Source organism: Engystomops pustulosus, chromosome 3 (assembly GCF_040894005.1).
Source record: "Engystomops pustulosus chromosome 3, aEngPut4.maternal, whole genome shotgun sequence".
NCBI classification, from domain to species: domain Eukaryota; kingdom Metazoa; phylum Chordata; class Amphibia; order Anura; family Leptodactylidae; genus Engystomops; species Engystomops pustulosus.
Window position 1 is genome coordinate 225,280,639 of NC_092413.1, and position 5,000 is coordinate 225,285,638.

Consider the following 5,000-nt stretch of genomic DNA (forward strand, 5'->3'; position numbering starts at 1 on the left):
AGACTCTGACTTTTTGGTAGGTCGTTTTTTTTTTTTTTTTTTTTTTTAAGTGTGGATGTAAGGCAGCCTTAAGCAAATCAAGACTGCAAAGCCAGGGCGGCTTTGAAAACTATTTTTGGACACGAGCAAGATTGGGAGCAGTAATTTGGGCTTCGGTTGACCGCGTCCTGGGCAGAAACAGGAGTCCTAACTCACTAGAGAGATTTGGCTAATTGTAACGTCAGAGATGGAAAAAAAAAATTCAGGCACCAAGCAGAGAATGGTTTCTATGCGCAGGTATCTGGGTTACAGGTCTGTCACAGCCTGGGAGGGTCTGAAAACGCTTTTGGACACGAGCTAGATTGGGAGCAGTGATTTGGACTGATGATGACCAGTTTCTGGGCACAAACAGGAGTCCGAACTTACTAGGGGAGCTTTTGCAAATTGTAACATTGTAGACGGACAAAAGGAAGGACGCTAGCAGAGGATGGTTTCGATCCATCGACCTCTGGGTTATGGGCCCAGCACGCTTCCGCTGCGCCACTCTGCTGCTACATGCAATGGCTTGGGAGAAGTTCTCACTAGACACTGACTTTTGCTGGGCTACTTAAGGAAAGGCGGCCCTCCGTCAGTCTGTGTAGAAATTTATTGGTTGTTGGGGAACATTTCGGGGCCCACAACTGGTTGCTTATTTTGTTTTCATTTTGTTGCTCGGAAGATCACCCGTACACATAGGCCATTGACCTGCCTGAAACTGGAACACCAGGCAAGCAGCTTCCGTGTCTCTGTGGCACAATCGGTTAGCGCGTTCGGCTGTTAACCGAAAGGTTGGTGGTTCGAGCCCACCCAGGGACGCAGTCCTCTTTTGCTTCCGCCTGCAGCTTGAGTGGCTCAGCTACAACTTCAATTAAGAGCTCCGTATAACTGGCCAGTTTCAATATCTAAAGCACACATGGAAGAAGAAGGTTCTTCAGATGGAAGAGAAGAAGCACAGCAGAAAAGTGCTTGCTGCCAGCTTAATAAATGTGCAAAATGAAAGGATACCAACAAAAAAAAATCTCCTTCGAGCCGGAATTGAACCAGCGACCTAAGGATTGCTATTAGAGTATTACAGTCCTCCGCTCTACCAGCTGAGCTATCGAAGGCTTGGGGGAAGCCCTGGGTGCGTGCTTACTAGCCTTACTTTTCAGTGTCACGGCCTTGGCAAGCAGGAGACGATTTCTCCCAATTTTGAAAAAGGCTGCAAAAAGGACAAAGCTGGAGGATGCGGGCATCGATCCCGCTACCTCTCGCATGCTGAGCGAGCGCTCTACCATTTGAGCTAATCCCCCTCTGCTGCTGAGTGGTGTGTGGAGGGTGGAGTTTTTTCCACTAGACTCTGACTTTTTGGTAGGTCGTTTTTTTTTTTTTTTTTTTTTTAAGTGTGGATGTAAGGCAGCCTTAAGCAAATCAAGACTGCAAAGCCAGGGCGGCTTTGAAAACTATTTTTGGACACGAGCAAGATTGGGAGCAGTAATTTGGGCTTCGGTTGACCGCGTCCTGGGCAGAAACAGGAGTCCTAACTCACTAGAGAGATTTGGCTAATTGTAACGTCAGAGATGGAAAAAAAAAATTCAGGCACCAAGCAGAGAATGGTTTCTATGCGCAGGTATCTGGGTTACAGGTCTGTCACAGCCTGGGAGGGTCTGAAAACGCTTTTGGACACGAGCTAGATTGGGAGCAGTGATTTGGACTGATGATGACCAGTTTCTGGGCACAAACAGGAGTCCGAACTTACTAGGGGAGCTTTTGCAAATTGTAACATTGTAGACGGACAAAAGGAAGGACGCTAGCAGAGGATGGTTTCGATCCATCGACCTCTGGGTTATGGGCCCAGCACGCTTCCGCTGCGCCACTCTGCTGCTACATGCAATAGCTTGGGAGAAGTTCTCACTAGACACTGACTTTTGCTGGGCTACTTAAGGAAAGGCGGCCCTCCGTCAGTCTGTGTAGAGATTTATTGGTTGTTGGGGAACATTTCGGGGCCCACAACTGGTTGCTTATTTTGTTTTCATTTTGTTGCTCGGAAGATCACCCGTACACATAGGCCATTGACCTGCCTGAAACTGGAACACCAGGCAAGCAGCTTCCGTGTCTCTGTGGCGCAATCGCTTAGCGCGTTCGGCTGTTAACCGAAAGGTTGGTGGTTCGAGCCCACCCAGGGACGCAGTCCTCTTTTGCTTCCGCCTGCAGCTTGAGTGGCTCAGCTACAACTTCAATTAAGAGCTCCGTATAACTGGCCAGTTTCAATATCTAAAGCACACATGGAAGAAGAAGGTTCTTCAGATGGAAGAGAAGAAGCACAGCAGAAAAGTGCTTGCTGCCAGCTTAATAAATGTGCAAAATGAAAGGATACCAACAAAAAAAAATCTCCTTCGAGCCGGAATTGAACCAGCGACCTAAGGATTGCTATTAGAGTACTACAGTCCTCCGCTCTACCAGCTGAGCTATCGAAGGCTTGGGGGAAGCTCTGGGTGCGTGCTTACTAGCCTTACTTTTTAGTGTCACGGCCTTGGCAAGCAGGAGACGATTTCTCCCAATTTTGAAAAAGGCTGCAAAAAGGACAAAGCTGGAGGATGCGGGCATCGATCCTGCTACCTCTCGCATGCTAAGCGAGCGCTCTACCATTTGAGCTAATCCCCCTCTGCTGCTGAGTGGTGTGTGGAGGGTGGAGTTTTTTCCACTAGACTCTGACTTTTTGGTAGGTCGTTTTTTTTTTATTTTTTTTTTAAGTGTGGATGTAAGGCAGCCTTAAGCAAATCAAGACTGCAAAGCCAGGGCGGCTTTGAAAACTATTTTTGGACACGAGCAAGATTGGGAGCAGTAATTTGGGCTTCGGTTGACCGCGTCCTGGGCAGAAACAGGAGTCCTAACTCACTAGAGAGATTTGGCTAATTGTAACGTCAGAGATGGAAAAAAAAATTCAGGCACCAAGCAGAGAATGGTTTCTATGCGCAGGTATCTGGGTTACAGGTCTGTCACAGCCTGGGAGGGTCTGAAAACGCTTTTGGACACGAGCTAGATTGGGAGCAGTGATTTGGACTGATGATGACCAGTTTCTGGGCACAAACAGGAGTCCGAACTTACTAGGGGAGCTTTTGCAAATTGTAACATTGTAGACGGACAAAAGGAAGGACGCTAGCAGAGGATGGTTTCGATCCATCGACCTCTGGGTTATGGGCCCAGCACGCTTCCGCTGCGCCACTCTGCTGCTACATGCAATGGCTTGGGAGAAGTTCTCACTAGACACTGACTTTTGCTGGGCTACTTAAGGAAAGGCGGCCCTCCGTCAGTCTGTGTAGAGATTTATTGGTTGTTGGGGAACATTTCGGGGCCCACAACTGGTTGCTTATTTTGTTTTCATTTTGTTGCTCGGAAGATCACCCGTACACATAGGCCATTGACCTGCCTGAAACTGGAACACCAGGCAAGCAGCTTCCGTGTCTCTGTGGCGCAATCGCTTAGCGCGTTCGGCTGTTAACCGAAAGGTTGGTGGTTCGAGCCCACCCAGGGACGCAGTCCTCTTTTGCTTCCGCCTGCAGCTTGAGTGGCTCAGCTACAACTTCAATTAAGAGCTCCGTATAACTGGCCAGTTTCAATATCTAAAGCACACATGGAAGAAGAAGGTTCTTCAGATGGAAGAGAAGAAGCACAGCAGAAAAGTGCTTGCTGCCAGCTTAATAAATGTGCAAAATGAAAGGATACCAACAAAAAAAAATCTCCTTCGAGCCGGAATTGAACCAGCGACCTAAGGATTGCTATTAGAGTACTACAGTCCTCCGCTCTACCAGCTGAGCTATCGAAGGCTTGGGGGAAGCTCTGGGTGCGTGCTTACTAGCCTTACTTTTTAGTGTCACGGCCTTGGCAAGCAGGAGACGATTTCTCCCAATTTTGAAAAAGGCTGCAAAAAGGACAAAGCTGGAGGATGCGGGCATCGATCCTGCTACCTCTCGCATGCTAAGCGAGCGCTCTACCATTTGAGCTAATCCCCCTCTGCTGCTGAGTGGTGTGTGGAGGGTGGAGTTTTTTCCACTAGACTCTGACTTTTTGGTAGGTCGTTTTTTTTTTTTTTTTTTTTTAAGTGTGGATGTAAGGCAGCCTTAAGCAAATCAAGACTGCAAAGCCAGGGCGGCTTTGAAAACTATTTTTGGACACGAGCAAGATTGGGAGCAGTAATTTGGGCTTCGGTTGACCGCGTCCTGGGCAGAAACAGGAGTCCTAACTCACTAGAGAGATTTGGCTAATTGTAACGTCAGAGATGGAAAAAAAAATTCAGGCACCAAGCAGAGAATGGTTTCTATGCGCAGGTATCTGGGTTACAGGTCTGTCACAGCCTGGGAGGGTCTGAAAACGCTTTTGGACACGAGCTAGATTGGGAGCAGTGATTTGGACTGATGATGACCAGTTTCTGGGCACAAACAGGAGTCCGAACTTACTAGGGGAGCTTTTGCAAATTGTAACATTGTAGACGGACAAAAGGAAGGACGCTAGCAGAGGATGGTTTCGATCCATCGACCTCTGGGTTATGGGCCCAGCACGCTTCCGCTGCGCCACTCTGCTGCTACATGCAATGGCTTGGGAGAAGTTCTCACTAGACACTGACTTTTGCTGGGCTACTTAAGGAAAGGCGGCCCTCCGTCAGTCTGTGTAGAGATTTATTGGTTGTTGGGGAACATTTCGGGGCCCACAACTGGTTGCTTATTTTGTTTTCATTTTGTTGCTCGGAAGATCACCCGTACACATAGGCCATTGACCTGCCTGAAACTGGAACACCAGGCAAGCAGCTTCCGTGTCTCTGTGGCGCAATCGGTTAGCGCGTTCGGCTGTTAACCGAAAGGTTGGTGGTTCGAGCCCACCCAGGGACGCAGTCCTCTTTTGCTTCCGCCTGCAGCTTGAGTGGCTCAGCTACAACTTCAATTAAGAGCTCCGTATAACTGGCCAGTTTCAATATCTAAAGCACACATGGAAGAAGAAGGTTCTTC

General features: G+C 48.3%; 2 non-coding genes across 2 annotated transcripts; one reads left to right on the forward strand and one right to left on the reverse strand.

Moving 5' to 3' along the window:
• Positions 1 to 1,038: 1,038 nt before the first annotated feature.
• On the reverse strand, positions 1,039 to 1,124 carry TRNAY-GUA (transfer RNA tyrosine (anticodon GUA)). Its single transcript is given in 2 exon segments — positions 1,039 to 1,074; positions 1,088 to 1,124. It is a non-coding gene; the product is annotated as a tRNA-Tyr (tRNA).
• A 3,685-nt stretch (positions 1,125 to 4,809) lies between these two features.
• Positions 4,810 to 4,883, forward strand: TRNAN-GUU (transfer RNA asparagine (anticodon GUU)). Its single transcript has one exon. It is a non-coding gene; the product is annotated as a tRNA-Asn (tRNA).
• The last annotated feature ends 117 nt before the right edge of the window (positions 4,884 to 5,000 follow it).